Here is a 19,579-nt window from a genome sequence, read left to right on the forward strand (position 1 = left end):
TGGGTGGAGATGGAGAATAGAATATAAACCTTGAGAGACTCCCAAAGTTAGGAGTTGGGAAGCATAGGAGGAGCCAGCCAAGGAGATTGAGAATGAGTGGCTAGAGATAGATAGGAAGAAAAGCAGGAGAGGACAGTGTCAGTGAAGCCAAGATTAGAGAAACAGCGTGGCTCAGTGGAAAGAGCATGAGCTTGGGAGTCAGAGGTCATGGGTTCGAATCCCGGCTCCGCCACTTGTCAGCTGTGTGACTGTGAGTAGGTCACTTCACTTCTCTGTGCCGCCTCAGTTCCCTCATCCGTAAAATGGGGGTGAAGACTCTGAGCCTCACATGGGACAACCTCATGACCCTGTATCTACCCCAGCACTTAGAACAGTGCTCTGCATGTAGTAAGCGCTTAATACCAACATTATAACGTTTCCAGGAGAAGGGGATGGTCCGCAGTGTCGAAGGCAACCGAGAGGTCGAGGGGGATGAGGATGGAGTAGAGCCACTGGATTTGGCAAGAAGGAGATCGTTGGTGACCTGTGAGAGGGCGGCTTCTGGGGAGTGAAAGGGACGGAAGCCAGATTGGAGGAGGTCGGAGAGAGATTTGGAGGAGGAGAACTTGAGACGGTGGGTGTAGGCAACTCGCTCGAGGAGTTGTTGGGAGAGGAATGGTAGGAAGGAGTGGGGGCGATAACTGGAGGGAGCCGTGGGGTCAAGGGAAGGGTTTTCTACGTGGGAGAGACATGAGCATGCTTGAAAGCAGTGAGGAAGAAGCCACTGGAGAGTGAAGAGTTGAAGATGATGATCAGGGAAGGAGGAGGCGATGGGGCAAGCGCTCTGATAAGATGTGTACGATTGGGGTAGGAGGTGCAGGGTAAGGTGTAGGTTATGAGAGGAGGTGGGAGATCTCAAGATACCGCCGGGAAAGATGGAAGAGTTGAAGAAGGGGTAGGAGGAGGGAGAGACTGGAGAGGAGCAGGGGAGATTTTCACGGAGATCATGCCTGCTGGTTTCAATTTTCTCAGTGAAGCACGTGACCAGGTCAGTAGGGCCGAGAGATGGTGGAGGGGATAGGGACGCAGGGGGATTGAGGAGGAAGTATAGATCGACACAACTGGTGAAGGCGTTAAGCCTGGGAGTCAGTGAGGATGGGGAAAGAATGTTTGGAGGTGGAGGAGAGGGCAGAGTTTAAGCAGGTATGGACGAATTTGTGTGTAAAGGTTGGCCTGATATCACTTCCCACGGTAATCAATCAGTGGTATTTATTGAGCACTAACTATGTATAGAGCCCTGTATTCAGCGCTTGGGAAAGTACAACAAACCTGGTAAACATACAAACGTTAAAAAAAATTATGGATAGATGCAGTTGGGCTGACATCATGGGACTGTGATGTCACCCAGGGCACTTCCAATGGCCAGAAACTCCACCCTTAGTCGTCGTCGTCGTCCCCCCCCCCCAGTGCTCTGGTTTGTGGACGTTCGCCCTGCCTGCTGGGTCAAGGTCGTCCCAAATTCCTGGCTCGGAAGCCACTTTGGGTTTCACGACTGAAACCTTTTACCTCAAAAAGTGAGTAGGGTTCTGGGAAAAGGGAGTCCGTTTTTGAGCACTCTTCTTGAGAGGTTGCAGGCCCAAAGACCATGTCTGGGGGTGTATTCGTTAACCTCATTCTCTGATGGCTCATCCCCAGTTTGCACTGAAGGTGGGCAGACCGTCCCTTGGTTCTGACTCTGGAACAGCCCACTGAAGAAGTGCCTCAGAGATGGGCCTCAGATTTCCCAAGCCTAGATTATTAGAAACAGTAACTGCTGCCATTTGACTTTCCTGAAGCCTAAATGCCAAGCGATTGAATTAACAATCATAATAATGTTGGTATTTGTTAAGCGTTTACTATGTTCAGAGCGCTATGTTCAGAGCGCTCTGTTCTAAGCGCTGGGGGTACAGGGTGATCAGGTTGTCCCACGTGAGGCTCACAGTTAATCCCCATTTTCCAGATGAGGGAACTGAGGCACAGAGAAGTGAAGTGACTCGCCCACAGTCACGCAGCTGCCAAGTGGCAGAGCTGGGATTCGAACTCATGACCTCTGACTCCCAAGCCCGGGCTCCGCCACTCGTCAGCTGTGTGACTGTGGGCAAGTCACTTCACTTCTCTGGACCTCAGTTCCCTCATCTGGAAAATGGGGATGAAGACTGTGAGCCTCACATGGGACAACCTGATTACCCTGTATCTACCCCAGCGCTTAGAACGGTGCTCTGCACATAGTAAGCGCTTAACAAATACCAACATTATTTCCGCTGAGCCAGGCTGAATTACCAAAAACATCATGAAGTCCTCTACAAAGAGGTTTTTTTTTTCCCTTTTATTCCAAGGAATTAGTGTTCCCAGTTCAGGTCAATATCAATTGGTTGGAAAAGGAAAGAGATCTCTGTCAGGAGAGGCCTGGGAGCAGAAATGCGTTTTCCTGCCGGGGAAAACCGACCTGAAATTCCAGCTTCCACGAGAGGATGCTTCATCCTCGGGTTTCCTGGCTGGCCAGACTTGACCTCTGGCCCACATTGACTTAGCAGAGATGAGGTCAGGCGGCAGGAAAGGGAGGGGAGATCGGCATGTCTAATATCTGATCCATCACCTCTCATCAGATGGGGAATCTCCAACATTCCTGGGAGAGGCTGAGAATGGAATTTCAAGGTGGAAGGAAGGGCAGGGATTTTTTTTTAATGACATCTATTAGGCACCTACCACGCGCGAGGCATTGTCCTAAGCGCCGAGGTAGATTCAAGATAATCAGGTTGGACACAGTCCCTAATCCTAATCCATAATCCCCACTGTACGGATAAAGTAAGTGAAGCACAGAGAAATTAAGTAATTTACCCAAGGTCACACAGCAGACAAGTGGTGGAGTCGGAATTAGAACCCAGGTCCTCTGACTCCCGGGCCTGTGCTCTTCCGCTAGGCCAGGATTGTGAAATAAACAGTGGTAGCCTGGGTGATGCCCATTGTTGGGCAGGGATTGTTTTGATCTGTTGCCAAATTGTACATTCCAAGCGCTTAGTATAGTGCTCTGCACACAGTAAGCGCTCAATAAATACGATCGAATGAATGAATGGTGAACACCATGCATTGTTGTCAAGGGGGGAGACGGAAAGAGCGTGGGCTTAGGAGTCCGAGGACCTGGGTTCTAATCCCAACTCTGCCACTGGTCTGTTCTGTGACCTCGTGCAAGTCACTTCACTTCTCTGGGCCTCAGTTGCATCATCTGCAAAATGGGGATTGAGACTGTGAGCCCCATGTGGGACAGGGACTGGGTCCGACCTGATTATCTTAAATCTACCCCGTACTTAGTACGGGGCTTAACAAATACCATAAAAAGCAAAAAATATAAAACAACGGAGGGATTGATCCGTCGTCTGAGGTAGATCATCAGCTTCTGAATGCCCTCTTCCAAACCAGCTTTCCACCCACGCCGAGGAAGCTGCCCTTTCCGGTGAAGAAAAGCCCCTGCCTAGCGGTGGAGTCGAATGAGGACTGGGGAAAGGAATGAAGCCCCTGACTAGAGACACGGGGGAAAGAATTTGGATCTGGGAGTCGGGAGTCCCGGATTCTAGTTCCAGCTCTGCTACCGGCCTGCTGTGTGACCTTGGGGAAGTCACTTTACCTCTCTGAGCCTCAGATCCCTCATCTATAAATTGAGGAGAAAATGCCCACTCCCACTACCTCGAAGTTCGGGAGATGAAACAGAATGGTCTAGTGTAAAGAACACAGGCCTGGGAGTCAGAGGACCAGGGTTCTAATCCCGGTTCTGCCACTTGTCTGCTGTGAGACCTTGGGAAAGTCACTTTACTTCTCTGTGCCTCAATTCCCTCATCTGCAGAATTTGGAGTCCTGTTCTCCCTCCTATTTAGAACGTGAGCCTCATGTGGGACTTTATTACCTTGTATCTACCCTGGCATTTTGTACAGTGCTTGGTACATATTAAGTATATGTTAATTATATTAGAGAAGCAGCGTGGCTCAGTGGAAAGAGCCCGGGCTTGGGAGTCAGCGGTCATGAGTTCGAATCCCAACTCTGCCGCTTGCCAGCTGTTTGACTTTGGGCAAGTCACTTCACTTCTCTGTGCCTCAGTTACCTCATCTATAAAATGGGGGTTAAAACTGTGAGCCCCATGTGGGATGACCTGATCCACCTTGTATCCCCCCAGCGCTTAGAACAGTGCTTTGCACATAGTAAGCGCTTAACAAATACCACCATTATTATTATTATTACCTCCTGCCCCCCCCCAGTGCTTATATATATTCCTTAAGTGTGGTTGTTTCCCCTCTCTGTAACAGATTTTAATGTCCGTCACCCCATTATGGCATAGTGGAGAGGGCATGGGCCTGGGAGTCAGAAGGTCATGGGTTCTAATCCCGGCTCCACCAGTTGTCTGCTGTGTGACCTCGGGCAAGTCACTCTGCTTCTCTGTGCCTCAGTTACCTCATCTGTAAAATGGGAATCGAGACTGTAAGCCCCACATGGGATGGGGACTGTATCCAACCCAACTTGCTTGCATCCACCCCTGTGCTCAGTACAGTGCCTGGCACATAGTAAGCACTTAATGTATACCATTATTATTATTATTATTATCCTTATTAGTAGTACTCCCTGCCCCACCCCCACAGAGCTTATACTGGGCGTTTCCCCTCTCCGTAACGGATTTTAATGCCCGGCCCCTCTAGACTGTGAGCTCGTCGTGGGCAGGGACTGTCCCTCCCTATCGCTGTACTGGACTCTCCCGAGCGCTTCATACGGTGCCCCGCACACGGTAAGCGCTCAATAGATGGGACCGAATGAAAGGACGAATGAACCGTAAGCCCTCTGAGGACGGGGTTCGTGTCCTCCAACTCCTCTCCCAAGCCGCGCCCGCGGTCACGGTCAGCAAGCCCCACCAGTGGGCTGCCGGGCGGAATGATGGACGGCGATTCCCAGTAGGGCGGCCGGTCCTCGGGGCGGTGACCGACTCTGCCCCCCGCTTTGGTTTCAGGCCCTCCCGCAGCTGCCCTGTGGCCAGGCCCTCTACAGCTACGAGGGGAAGGAGCCCGGCGACCTCAAGTTCAACAAGGGCGACATCATCATCCTCCGCCGGAAAGTGGACGAGCACTGGTACCACGGCGAGCTGCACGGCCATCACGGCTTCTTCCCCGCCAGCTTCGTCCAGTGCCTCAAGCCCCTGCCTCTGACGCCGCCCCAGGGCAAAGCCCTCTACGATTTCGAATTAAAGGACAGAGATCAAGACAAGGACTGTCTGTCCTTCACGAAGGTAGAGTGACCGGCCGGCCGCGGGGGTGGGAGGGTCGTAACCTCTCTCCCTCTCTCCATCCCTCCTCTTCTCCACTGCCCCCAAGCCTGGGCCGCTCAAGAGATCGACCTGAAGTTCTCACGGCCAAGCTCATTCCCTTTAATGGTATTTGTCAGGCGCTCACTATGTGCCGGGCACTGTAATGATAATGTTGGTATCTGTTAAGCGCCTACTCTGTGCCGAGCACTGTTCTAAGCGCCGGGGTAGACACAGGGGAATCGGGTTGTCCCACGTGGGGCTCGCAGTCCTCATCCCCATTTTACAGATGAGGGAACTGAGGCACCGAGAAGTTAAGTGACTGACAAGTGGCCGGGCTGGGATTCGAACCCATGACCTCCGACTCCAAAGCCCGTGCTCAAAGCTGGGGTAATAATAATAACGATGATGGTATTTGTTAAGCGCTTACTATGCCCCAAGCACTGTTCTAAACACTAGGGTAGATGCAAGGTCATCGGGTTGATCCGCATGGTGCTCACGGTCTCGATCCCCATTTTACAGAGGAGGTGACTGAGGCACAGAGAAGTGAAGTGACTTATCCACAGTCCCCCAGCTGACAAGTGGCGGAACCGGGATTAGAACCCGCAACCTCTGACTCCCAAACCCGGGCTCTTTCCTCTAAGCCATGTTGCTGGGGTAGATACGAGCTGATTGGGTCGGACACAGTCCATGACCCACAGTCTTACAGCCTGGCGTAGTGGATAGAGCACAGGCCTGACCTTCTGAGTCATGGGTTCTAATCCCGCCTCTGCCATTCGTCTGCTGTGTGACCTTGGTCCGATCACTTCTCTGAGCCTCAATTACCTCATCTGTAAAATGGGGATGGAGACTGTGAGTCCCACATGGGTCAGGGAGAGGCTGTGTTCAAACCTATATTCGCTTGTAACTTCATTCGTTCATTCATTCAATAGTATTTATTGAGCGCTTACTATGTGCAGAGCACTGTACTAAGCGCTTGGAATGGACAAATCGGTAACAGATAGAGACAATCCCCGCCCAGTGATGGGCTCACGGTCTAATCGGGGGAGACGGACGGACGAGAACAATAGCGATAAATAGAATCGAGGGGATGAACATCTCATTAAAACAATAGCAGATAAATAGAATCGAGGTGATGTACAGCTCATTAACAAAATAAATAGGGTGATGAAGATATGTACAGTTGAGCGGGCGAATACAGTACTGAGGGGAGGGAAAGGGAGAGGGGGAGGAGCAGAGGGAAAGGGGGGAAAAGAGGGAGGTGAAGGGGGGGGGTAGAGGGAGCAGAGGGAAAAGGGAAGCTCAGTCTGGGAAGGCCTCTCGGAGGAGGTGAGTTTGAAGTAGGGTTTTGAAGAGGGGAAGAGAATCGGTTTGGCGGAGGCGAGGAGGGAGGGCGTTCCGGGCCCGCGGGAGGACGCGGCCCGGGGGTCGACGGCGGGACGGGCGAGACCGGGGGACGGCGAGGAGGCGGGCGGCGGAGGAGCGGAGCGTGCGGGCTGGGCGGTGGAAAGAGAGAAGGGAGGAGAGGTAGGAAGGGGCGAGGGGATCGACAGCCTTGAAGCCCAGAGTGAGAGGCTTCACTCTAATTTCTAACGCCAGCACTTAGTACATTACCTGGAATATTACCTCTGCCACTTGTATGCTGTGTGACTGTGGGCAAGTCACTTCACTTCTCTGGGCCTCAGCGACCTCATCTGTAAAATGGGGATGAAGACTGTGAGCCCCACGTGGGACAACCTGATTCCCTTGTGTCTAGGCCAGCGCCTAGAACAGTGCTCTGCACATAGTAAGCGCTTAACAAATACCATTATTATTAATATTGTAAGCATTTAACAAAAACCATTATTATTATTACTATTTTCATCCCCATTTCACATATGAGGGAACTGAGGACTGGAGACGTGAAGCGATTTGCCCAACGTCACACAGCATACAAGGGGCCGAGGCCTGTGCTCTATCCACTAGACCACAGTGCTTCTCACATTGCAGGCTTCTTAGTCCACACCCAATCCCCACACGACCGTGAGACCCTGTCCCCTCGTCTCCCCAACTAGAAGCTCGGCTGTTCGGGGGCAGGAAATGCCATTTTATTTATCCAGTTCCAACTCGATTAACTTGGATCTGAGCCAGGGCTTAGAACAGGGTTTAGAAGCAGCACGGAGTAATGGATAGAACACGGGCCTTGGAGTCAGAGGGTGATAATAATAAAAATAATAATGTTGGTATCTGTTAAGCGCTCACTACGTGCCGAGCACTGTTCTCAGCGCTGGGGGAGACACAGGGGAATCGGGTTGTCCCACGTGGGGCTCGCAGTCTTCATCCCCATTTTGCGGATGAGGGAACTGAGGCCCAGAGAAGTGAAGTGACTTGCCCAAAGTCACACAGCTGCCATGTGGCAGAGCGGGGATTTGAACCCATGACCTCTGACTCCCGAGGCCGGGCTCTTTCCACTGAGCCACGCTGCTTCTCTAATGGAGATGCCCGGTACTCAGCAGAGTCGATGGCCAGTACAGTTGCCAGCACACAGTAGATGCCAGGCCCAGTGCCTCGCACACAGTAGATGTTGGGCACCGTGTCTCGTACACAGCAGATGCCTGGTTCAGTGCCCTGCACACAGTAGATGCCCAATACACTGTCCTACACACGGTGATTTTGCAGTCTCAGTGCCGTTGACGGTGATGGCGATAGCTTTCTGGCCTTCCCTAAATTCGTCTGGGTGAAATGACTCATTCATTCAATTCAGTCACATTTAGTGAGCGCTTTCTGTGTGCAGAGCACTGTACTAAGCGCTTGGAAAGTACAATTCGACAACAGATGGAGACAAGCCCTACCCGACAGTAGGCTCACGGTCTAGAGAAGCAGCGTGGCTCAGTGGAAAGAGCATGGGCTTTGGAGTCAGAGGTCATGAGTTCAAATCCCAGCTCTGCCCCTTGTCAGCTGTGTGACCGTGGGCAAGTCACTTCACTTCTCTGGGCCTCAGTTACCTCATCTGTAAAATGGGGATTAAGATTGTGAGCCCCACGTGGGACAACCCGATTCCCCTGTGTCAACCCCAGCGCTTAGAACAGTGCTCTGCACATAGTAAGCGCTTAACAAATACCAACATTATTAACATTATTAGAAACGGACTCACAGTCTAGTTCCTGGGGAGAGCGACAGCGTGGCTTAGTGGAAAGACCATGGGCTTGGGAGTCCGAGGACACGGATTCTAATTCCGGTTCCACCACTTGTCTGCTGTGGGACCTTGGGCAAGCCACATAAATTCTCTGTGCCTCAGTTTCCTCATCTGTAAAAGGGCTATTAAAACTGTGAGCCCCACATGGGACCACCTGATTACCTTGCATCTACCCAGAGCTTAGAACAGCGCTTGGCACATAGTGTTTAACAAATACCTAATTATTATGATTATCGAATAGCCTCCCTCTGTCCCGGAGAAGCACACTCACCTCAACTAGCTGTCAAGAGCGATTTTTTTTCTTTACATAATAGTGTTAGGTTGTGGTTTTCCATCTCACGCAGTGTCGTTCCACAGTCCAGTACTGTAGAGGCCCCGATCCCGGAGGTCGGCCGGCAGTGTCGGCGACGGGGGCGTGGAAAGATTAGTCTCCTCAGACACTGCCCAGTGACCGTTCAGTCATTTACTTCAGCGAGACAAAGTAGAAAAGGAAAGCTTAGTGGAAAGAGCGCGGGCCTGGAAAGCAGGCGGTTGTGGGTTCCAATCTCAGCTCCGCCACTTGTCTGCTGTGTGACCGTGGCCGAGTCACTTCACTTCTCTGTGCCTCAGTTACCTCGTCTGCAAAATGGGGATTGAGACTGTGAACCCCGCGTGGGACAGGGACAGTGTACAACCTGTTTGCTTGTATCCAGCCACCCCAGCACTTAATATAGTGCCTGGAACATAATAAGGGCTTAACAAATACTATTATTATTATGATGATGAAAATTGAATTCAAGCGGCCAGAGGTAGTGTGGCTGAGGGGAAAGACCTCGGGCCTGGGTTTTGGGAAGTTGGTGTTCTAATCCTGATTCTGCCACTGGCCCACTGAGTGACCTGGAGCAAGCCACACTCTGAGCCTCAGTTTCCACCTCTGTGAAATGGGGATAAGGATATCTACCCATACCTCCCAAGTGGGACAGGGACTGTGTCTAAACCGATTATCCGGTGCTTTGACACACCGGACGTGCTAAAATCAATAGCCCTGGATACCCACTTCTCATCCTCTCTAAAAATAGAACAGGGACTAGACAAACCAATGGTTTTTGTTTGTTTGCTTCATGGTATTCGTTCATTCAATCTCATTTACTGAGCGCTTACTGTGTGCACAGCACTGTGCCAGGCACTGTACTGAGCACTGGGGTAGATAGAGCTAATCAGGTTGGACACAGTTCAGGTCGCATAAGGGGCTCACAGTCTCCATCCCCATTTTGCAGATGAAGTAACTGGGGCGCAGAGAAGGGAAGTGACTTGCCCAGAGTTACGCAGCAGAAAAGCGGAGGAGGCAGGATTAGAACCAAGGTCCTTTTGACTCCCAGGTCCGTGTTCCAACCACTAGGCAAACTGCTTCTCTGTTGTGGGTCGTCCTGTTCACATTCCATTCTCTGTGTGGCTCTTCCGCCCCCTCCCGATTTTCCCGTTTCCATTTGGGGAATGGTTTAATTCCCCAGCCTGGAGTGGGGCTGAGACCGATGTGATTATTTTTCTTTAACAACTTCCACTCCTAGAGAACCCGAGAGGTCCCAAATCTCCCGGCTTCCGCCGGCCTTGGTGATGGATGTCGGCTCCGCTCTGGGGAAGCATTTTTTGCCGGCTGCCCCGTCAGCTAAGGCGCAGGAGCCGGAGGCTGTAAAACGCTAATGGCTGGGCCTTAACGGGTGTCTAGGGGAAACTACCGGAGGGTTTTGAGGAGAGGAGAGCCACGCTTCAGAAAGAAGGAATATAAGAAGGGAGGCCAGATCCCATCAGGATGTGCCCCAAACTCCCAGGCCCGTCCGGTGGCAGGATCGAAGCCCCCCGTCTTTGACCATCCTACTTAAACCGGGCCCTAAACACAAACTCTGTGGACTTCTTAGGGTGGAGTCCCGGGATTATTCATCCCCGGTGCCTTTCAAGACCTGAGCCAGGCTGAAAAGACGCCTCCCCTCAAATTGCTTCTTCTGGCAACGCCGGCTCTTTAAACCCTGCCTGTCCCTCTCGATGCCTTCCTCCTCGTTCCCCCACGGTTTTGTGGCCACCGTGCTCAAAATGAAAAGCTGGCATCTACCCCGCGGCTGGATCCCGAGGGAAGACAGGGCGGGAAGACCCGCCCAAGGAGCATGCTGACCCGTAGGCCCCGACCGGGCTGATTTCCATCCTTCCCTCCCAGCGGGCACCACCTCCCAGCGTGGCAGCCCGGAACCAGTGGCATCGGGCAGCTTTCTGCCCCATCTCAGTCCCTGCCTCTGCCACCCATCTACTGGGTGTAGAGCACCATACTGGGCGACTACGGTGTGCAGGTTGTGCTACTGGGCATCTGGTTTGGGCAGAGTTGGGTGCAGAGCCGTGGCTTCTCCGTATGGGCTGGGTGTGCAGGGCCTTGGCATCACCGCATGGGCGGGTGACTGCCTCTGCCTTATCTTGCTAGCTTGTGCCCTCTGGCTGGGCAAGGTGAGCCCCCTGAGCTACTAGTGGGGTCGGCCTCGGCGCCAAAATGGCTCCTCTCTGGGGCGGCCTCCTCGAGTGGCTACCGAGTCCTCCGCCCACCTGCTGGCAGTGTGTGCAGGTTAACGATGGCTAATGGCGGCTAATGGCTCCATCAAACCCCCTACCGGGAAACCTGGCGGGAGGGATCGAAGCCCCCCCCCCCCCCAGTTCTGGGCTATTTCCTCCACAAAGGGCCGAGGTGGCCAGCCGGCGGCCGGCGGCTTTTCCTTTTCCCTTTCAGGAGGCAGGGTGGTTTTGAACGATCTGCCTCGGACCGACTGCGGGTCCTCGGGGGAGAGAGAGAGGAGTTTGGAGGTGGCTGAGGCAGTGACTCGGGAATTCAGCATCATGGCAGCGAAGGGAAGAGGTCACGGCGGCTGTGGCGGCTAGGGTTGAGGGGGGCCGCTTCCAGAGAGACATTTTTGGCCTCCGATTCACCTACGCTTCCGGAAAATCAGCGGACCGTTCGGGAAAGAGCAGAACCCATCAGCGGAGAGGCCTTTTGGGAAAAAAGTGGGCTGTGGGGCTTCCGGATCCCATTTATGGACACTGCCAAGAGCTTTGTTAACAATAATAATAATGATAATAATTGTGGAATTTGTTAACGGCTTACCGTGTGCCAAACTCTGTATTAGGTGCTGGGGTATATCAATCAATCTGTCAATCAATGGTTTTAGTATTATTAATAATAATAATAATAATAGCAGTGGCATTTGTTAAGCACTTACTATGTGCCAGGCATCGGACTAAGTGCTGTGGTGGATACAGACACATCGAGTTGGACACAGTCCCTGTCCCATGCAGAGCTCACAGTCTCAATGCCCACTTTACAGAGGGGCTGCAGAGAAGTAAAGTGACTTGGCCAAGGTCACACGACAGACAAGTGGTGGAGCCGGGATTAGAACACATGACCTTCTGTCTCCCAGGCCCGTGCTCTGTCGACTTCACCATTCTGCTTCTTGTTGAGCGCCTACTTTGTGCAGGACCTGAACTAAGCTCTTGGGAGGGAGTGGGTAGACACGTTCCCTGCCCGCAAGGAGCTTAGAGAAGACAGTTTCCAGAGAGTGAAGATGAAGGGTGAAGAGGGGAGTGAATCGATGGAGAAAAAGTGGAGCGGTGTGAGTAGACAACTCACTCAACAAGTTTGGAGAGGAATAGTAGGATGGTAAAGAATGGTAGGACGGAGATGGAGCAATAATTGGAGAGTGCTGTGGGGTCGAGAGGGTTTGGTTTTTTTTTTAGGATAAGGGGATTTGAAAGCAGTGGGGAAGAAGCCACTGGAAAGTGAAGAGTTGAAGATGGTGATCAGGAAGGGAAGAACTGAGGAAGCAAATGTTTTGATAAAGCGCAAAGGGATGGGGTCGGAAACGCAGGTGGAGCGGGTCGATTTTGAGAGGAGGCAGGAGATCTCCTCTCGAGATACTGCTGGGAAAGATGGGAGAGTTAAAGAGTTCACAGCAGGAGGGAGGGACTGGAGAGGGGCAGGGGAGATTTTAGGGGGTTCCCACCTGACGGTTTCAATTTTCTCAAGGAAATCCGAGGGCAAATCATTAGGGGAGAGAGATGAGGGGAGCCAGGGGATGGGGGTTTGAGGAGGGAGTTAAAAGTCTGGAACAGCTGGTGTGGCCAATAGGCATGAGAGTCAGTAAGGACTAAGGATGAAGAAGTATTGTTTTGGGGCAGAGGAAAGAGTAGAATTAAAGCACGAGACGATGAATGTGAGGGGGACGAGGTCAGCCGGCCGTCTGGATTTCCGCCAGCGGAGTTCGCAGCTCGAGCTCAAGAGTGGAGAAGAGTGAAGGTGATCCAGTGTTATGGGTTAGGGGCAGATGCAAGATAATCAGGTTGGACACGGTCCCTGTCCCACATGGAGCACAAAACCCAAGTGGGATGGAGAACAGGTATTGAATCCCCATTTTACAGATGAGGAAACTGAGGCACAAAGCGGTTCAGTGACTTGCCCAACCTCACATGCAGGCCTAGTGGCGGAACCAGGATTAGAACCCAGGTCCTCTGACTCCCAGGCCCACGCCCTTTCCACTAGGCCCTACTGTTTCTCTTCAGCCTCTGTCCCGCAGCTTGTCAATACCCGTCCTCCCTCCTACTTAGTCTGTAGCCCCATGGGGGTCAGAGATGCGTGTGATGAAAAACAAAGTAATCCAAAGAATCGATAACCCACTCGGAAACAGGATGGGAGCGATCACGTGACTGGCAGTCCAGGGGAGCCTGAGCAGGAAGGTGGGGGTTCACCAGAGAACCCCCCCAGAGGAGGAGGAAGAGATGCCTTGGGGATGACGTTTGGCTGGGCCGCCCGGAGCCCGAGGGTCCGCGGAAGTTGCCCCTCGGTCTCCGCATCGCCCCCGCGGCTGCCTGCCCCTCGGCTGACGGCTCCGGGCCTGGGGTTGCGCCGAGGACCGGGGCGCCCCAAAAACAGACCAACGAGGGACAAGCCTTGCCGGCTGCCGGGGACCCCAACCCTTGGATATCTGGTGGCCAGACGGTTTCCAGGCTGGCTGGTCCAGAAAGGGCGGAGAAGCAGCGTGGCTCAGTGCAAAGAGCACGGGCTTTGGAGTCAGAGGTCTTGGGTTCGAATCCCAGCTCGGCCACTTGTATGTGACTGTGGGCAAGTCATTTCACTTCCCTGCGCCTCAGTGACCTCATCTGGAAAATGGGGGTGAAGACTGTGAGCCCCACGTGGGACGACCTGATTCCCCTGCGTCTACCCCAGCGCTTAGAACAGGGCTCTGCACATAGTAAGCGCTTAACAAATGCCAACATTATTATTCTGTAGTTGCCACGGACGCTAGACCCAGCAGTTGGGGGTGCCCGTGTCACCAAGTGGCTGGTTTGAACTGGATCGATTGTCCGCAGCCTGTGGAGAGGGCAGGCCTCTACAGCAAAGAGGATGCAGAGCTTTACTCTCTTCAAGAAGCAGCGTGGCTCAGTGGAAAGAGCCCGGGCTTGGGAGTCCCAGGTCACGGGTTCGAATTCCGACTCCGCCTATTGCCAGCTGGGTGACTTTGGGCCAGTCATTTCACTTCTCTGGGCCTCAGTTACCTCATCTGTCAAATGGGGATTAAAACTGTGAGCCCCACGTCGGACAACCTGATCACCTTGTATCCCCCCAGTGCTTAGAACAGTGCTGTGCACATAGTAACTGCTTAACAAATACCACCGTTATCATTCAAGGGTAGCCACAACGCACCCCAAAGTCCCTGAGTCTGAAAAAATGATGACTGTGGTATTTACTAAGCAAGTACTACGTGCCAAGAATTGTACTAAGCACTGGGGTAAATTCACTACAGTCGGATCAGGCACCGTCCCCGAGAACAAGGAGACGGGGAGAATAAGTAGAATAAGGAGGAAGAGGAAAAATAGATATTGAATCCCCATTTTATGGCGGAGAAAACTGAGACTCAACGAAGTCAAGGGACTTGTTGGAGGTCAGAAGTGACAGAGCCGGGACTAGAACCTGGGTCTCCTGATTGCCAGGCGTGTGTTCTTTCCATTAGACCACATAGGAATAATAATGTTGGTATTTGTTAAGCGCTTACTATGTGCAGAGCACTGTTCTAAGCGCTGGGGTAGATACAGGGTAATCAGGGTGTTCCACGTGGGGCTCACACTTTGAATCCCCGTTTTACAGATGAGGGAACTGAGGCACAGAGAAGTGAAGTGATTTGCCCACAGTCACACAGCTGACAGGTGGCCGAGCCGGGATTCGAACCCGTGACCTCTGACTCCCAAGGCCGTGCTCGTTCCACTGAGCCACGCTGCTTCAGTTTCCAGGCATCACCCCAAAAGGTAGTTAGCGTTGAGATTGTGAAAGCTAGTCAACTGGACAGAGGAGCAGCTTCACGGTCTCACTCCACACTTATCATACCCCAAGGTAGGGCCAGATTATCAATAATAATAATTCCTGTACTTGTTAAGTGCTTACTTCGTGCCTGACCCTGTACTAAGCACTGAGGTAGATACAAACCAATCAGGTCGGACACAGTCCCTGTCCCACGTGGGGCTCACGGTCTTAATCTCCATTTTCCAGATGAGGAAACTGAGGCATACAGAAGTCCCCACGGTACAGATGAGGGAACTGAGGCATCCCGAAATGAAGTGACTTGCCCCAGGGTCGCAGAGCAGATAAGTGCCAGAGCGGGATTAGAACCCGGGTCCTTCTGAGTCCATGTCCAGGCTCTACCCATTAGGCCACGTCTTACAGTAATAATAACGATGACAGTTGTTAAGCGCTTACTATGTCCCAGGTACTGTTCTAAGCAGCAGCTTGGCTCAGTGGAAAGAGCCCGGGCTTGGAAGTCAGAGGACATGGGTTCGAACCCTGACTCTACCACTTGTCAGCTGTGCGACTGTGGACACGTCACTTAACTTCCCTGTGCCTCGGTTACCTCATCTGTAAAATGGGGATTAATAATAATAATAATAATGTTGGCATTTATTAAGCGCTTACTATGTGCAGAGCACTGTTCTAAGCGCTGGGGTTGATACAGGGTAATCAGGTTGTCCCACGGCAGGGTCACAGTTGATCTCCATTTTCCAGATGAGGTAACTGAGGCGCAGGGAAGTGAAGTGAGTTGCCCACAGTCACCCAGCTGACAAGTGGCAGAGTCAGGATTCAAACCCATGACCTCTGACTCCCAAGCCCGGGCTCTTTCCACTGAGCCACACTGCTTAAGACTGTGAGCCCCACGTGGGACAACCTGAGGACCTTGTATCCTCCCCAGTGCTTAGAACAGTGCTTTGCACTTAGGAACCGCTTAACAAATGCCATAATTATTATTATTATTAGATTGTGTACCTCCTGAGAGATAGAGACCGTGTTTGATTCCCACCTGTGGATCGTCTCCCAGCAGCACAAGGTAGCGCTTAATAAATACCATTCCTACTGCCACTGTGTGACTTAGTGGAAAGAGCCTGGGCTTGAGAGTCAGAGGTCATGGGTTCTAATTCCCCGCTCTACCACTTGTCAGCTGTGTGACTTTGGGCAAGACATCTAACTTCTCGGTGCCTCAGTCTCCTCATATGTCAAACGGGGATTAAGCCTGTGAGCCCCAGGTGGGACAACCCGATTACTGTATCTAGCCCAGTGCTTTGAACGGTGCTTGGCACATAGTAAGCACTTAACGAACACCATCGTCATCATCATTATTATTATTAATAAAGAAGCAGCGTGGCATAGTGGATAGAGAGGATAGGGCCCGGGAGTCAGAAGGACCCCGGTTCTGATCCCGGCTCTGCCACTCTTCTGCTGCGAAACGCCGGTCAAGTCACTTCACTTCTTTGTGCCTCAGTGGCTTCATCTGCAAAATGGGGATGGAGACTGTGAGGCCCACATGGGACAAGGGACCGTGACCAACCTGATTTGCTTGTAACCATCCCAGTACTTAGTACAGTGCTTAGCACATAGTAAGGGCTTAACAAATACCGTAATAATATTAGTATTTCTACTTTTGCTATTACTACGACTTCTATCATTCCGTCTACTACTCTGCTACTCCTCCTATTCAGATTATTATTATTCAATCGTATTTAGTGAGCCCTGTGTGCGGAGCACTGCACTAAGCGCTTAGCTGCCGTCGCTACTATTACTAAAGCTACTCGGAATTGGTCTGGCAGGTCTCCTTGGAACTTGGACATTCCAGTGGGGCTCTGGGGGGGGGAGGGGGTGGAAACAAGGAAATCAATTCAAAGTGAGACAGCTGTGGCTCTCGTCGTCAGCCGCTTCTACTTCCCTCTCACACGTTCTCCCCCGACTGGATGAACCCCTTCCCCTCTGCCCGTCTTTCTGTCTGTGTCCAAGTCCCTCCTGCCCTCGCCCGCCTTTTCGGCCTCCGTATCCGTCTCTCGGTTTCTCCGTTCCTCTCTTTCGCTCTCTCTCCAACTCCATCTGTGTCTCTCCGTGTCTCTTCATTCATCTCTGTCTTTCCCTTTCCCTTTGTTTCTCTCACTCTGCCTTCTATCACACTCCCTCCCCCGCCCTCACACTCTCCTCTCCTCATCCGTCACCTGCCGCCTTCCTGACCCTTCGCGCGACGGCACCCGTGCTGCATCGGAGGCGTCTTCTCCGCCGCGCCCGCCATCTGCAACAGCCCCCCCGGTGCCCCTACCTCATTGACGGCCCGTCTGTCTTCCCATCTCCCCCCCCCCCCCCCGGCCGCTCGCCCGCACCTCTCGTTTTCCCTCTCCCCATCTGCTCCCGCTTGGTCCACGGAGGCTTGTTCGTGTTTGGCTTTTCTCAAGGAGTGAGGGAGGTTACCGGGCCCGCACGTAGCCCCCAGGTTTCAACGACGAAGCCGGCTGGGTTTACACTCCTGCTTGTATCTGGGGATTTACCGCTAGGGAGATTTTGCATCCCGATATTTGCGTTCTCCTCCTGTTCTAACAGGGGCCTGCCTTTCAGTGGCTGATTGTTCCGCCGTGGCCTGCCGGTGGATGTGGCTTTTCCCCTTAGAGCATCCATCAGCTGTCCTCCGTCCATCCCGTTGGGGGGCAGAAAGAGCAGGGGGTCTCGGATCGGCTCACTGGGAGGACCGTGGATCTTTGGGCCGGGGAAGCGGAGCCCGTGGAAGCTTGGAGAAATTGACTTGGAGGTCGAAGAGGATTAACGTGGTGTCACGTTGCACGGGGACTGCTCGAGCCCCCCCGCCAACTCCGGCTCTTCCCCCTGTTTCCATGGGCACCCATTCCTCAGTCTCCCCCGGGCTTCCACTCCTCTGGGAGTCAGAGAACCAGGGTCCTAATCCTCTCTCCGCCACTTGCCCGCTCCGTGACCTTGGACTTTGCTGGACTTCATTTTCCTCACTGTGAAATGGGAGTTCAGTACCTGTTAATAATGATGATGGTATTGGTTAAGCGCTTCCTATGCGCCAAGCTCTGTTCTAAGCGCTGGGGTCGATACGGGGTTCTCAGGTTGTCCCACGTGGGGCTCACACTCTTAATCCCCATTTTCCTGATGAGGTAACTGAGGCACAGTGAAGTGACTAGCCCAAAGTCACACGGCTGACGAGTGGCAGAGTCGGGATTAGAACCCACGGCCTCTGACTCCCCAGCCCGTGCTCTTTCCACTAAGCCACGCTGCTTCTCTCTTGTCTGCTGTGTGACCTTGGGCGAGTCACTTAACCTCTCTGTGCCTCAATTACCTCATCTGTAAAATGGGGATTAAAACTGTGAGCCCCACGTGGGGCAACCTGATTACCTTGTATCCGCCCCAGCGCTTAGAACAGTGCTCGGCACATAGTGAGTGCTTAATAAATACCGTATTTCATTAATTCTCTCTCCCACTTAAACTGCGAACCCCATTTGGAACGGCGACTCCGTCGAACTTTATCTCGTAGGTGCCCCACTGCTCAGGACAGTGCTTAGCACAGAGAAGCAGCGTGGCTCAGTGGAAAGAGTCCGGGCTTGGGAGTCAGAGTTCATGGGTTCGAATCCCGGCTCTGCCACTTGGCAGCTGTGTGACTGGGGGCAAGTCACTTCACTTCTCTGTGCCTCAGTTCCCTCATCTGTAAAATGGGGATCAACTGTGAGCCTCACGTGGGACAACCTGATTCCCCTGTGTCTACCCCAGTGCTTAGAACAGTGCGCTGCGCATAGTAAGCGCTTAACAAATGCTAACATTATTATTAACAAATACCACAATCATTATCATTCCGCATCCTTCTTGGCTCTCAGGCTGTCGCTCGTTTGTAAAGCTTGCTTTGTCACCATTACCTGTTCCTTCCCTGGCTCGCAGCCCACAGTTCCCAGGATCGCCATGGGGACAGGAACTGGCCGGGATGGGGAGGGGGTTCGGGAGATGATTCCCCTTCTTTTTCCCTTTCCCGCCCTGCCCCGGTCAACCCGTGCCAGGCTGCTAGGGGAGAGGACCGTGTGAGGGTTAGCCTGGAAGCGAGGGGGATGGAGGGATGCGTGAGGGGATGTCGCCCGACTGCCAATCACAGTGGAAGTGGGACGTCAAATCCGGGATACTCCGTCAGCCTGGAAGTCAAATTCGCCAGGCCGTCTTAGACGTGAAAAATAGACAAAATTCTTCGCCGATTTTTCTTTTAATGCTATTTATTAAATGCTTACTACGTGCCGGGGGGTAGATGGGGTAAACGATGGAGTGGATACAAGATTGGGGAAGCGGCGTGGCTCGGTGGAAAGAGCCTGGGCTTGGGAGTCAGAGGTCATGGGTTCGACTCCCGGCTCGGCCACTCGGCAGCTGTGTGACTGTGGGCGAGTCACTTCACTTCTCTGGGCCTCAGTTACCTCATCTGTGAAATGGGGATTAAGACTGTGAGCCTCACGTGGGACAACCTGATTACCCTGTATCTACCCCAGCGCTTAGAACAGTGCTCTGCACATAGTAAGCGCTTAACAAATACCAACGTTATTATTATAAGGAAGTCGGAAACAGTCCATGTTCCACATGGGGCTCATAATCTTAATCCCCATTTTACAGAGAAGTGGTATTTTTTTAAGTGTTTACTCCGTGCCGGGCACTGCACTAAGTGCCGGGGGGGAATAAAAGCAAATTGAGTTGGACGCAGTCCCTGTCTCACATCGGGCTCAGAGTCTTAATCGCCATTTTACATATGAGGTGACTG

General features: G+C 52.6%; 1 protein-coding gene across 1 annotated transcript in view; it reads left to right on the forward strand.

Annotated features, from left to right (window-relative positions):
• The first annotated feature begins 1,494 nt into the window (after positions 1 to 1,494).
• Positions 1,495 to 19,579, forward strand: part of SH3RF3 (SH3 domain containing ring finger 3) — a 122,422-nt gene continuing 104,337 nt past the window's right edge. Inside the window, exons 1-2 of the mRNA XM_039911207.1 lie at positions 1,495 to 1,553; positions 5,006 to 5,281. The gene's annotated coding sequence lies outside the window, so the exon portion shown is untranslated. The remainder of the gene's footprint in view (positions 1,554 to 5,005; positions 5,282 to 19,579) is intronic.

The sequence above is a fragment of the Ornithorhynchus anatinus genome, chromosome 2, assembly GCF_004115215.2.
Source record: "Ornithorhynchus anatinus isolate Pmale09 chromosome 2, mOrnAna1.pri.v4, whole genome shotgun sequence".
In the NCBI taxonomy this organism is placed as follows: domain Eukaryota; kingdom Metazoa; phylum Chordata; class Mammalia; order Monotremata; family Ornithorhynchidae; genus Ornithorhynchus; species Ornithorhynchus anatinus.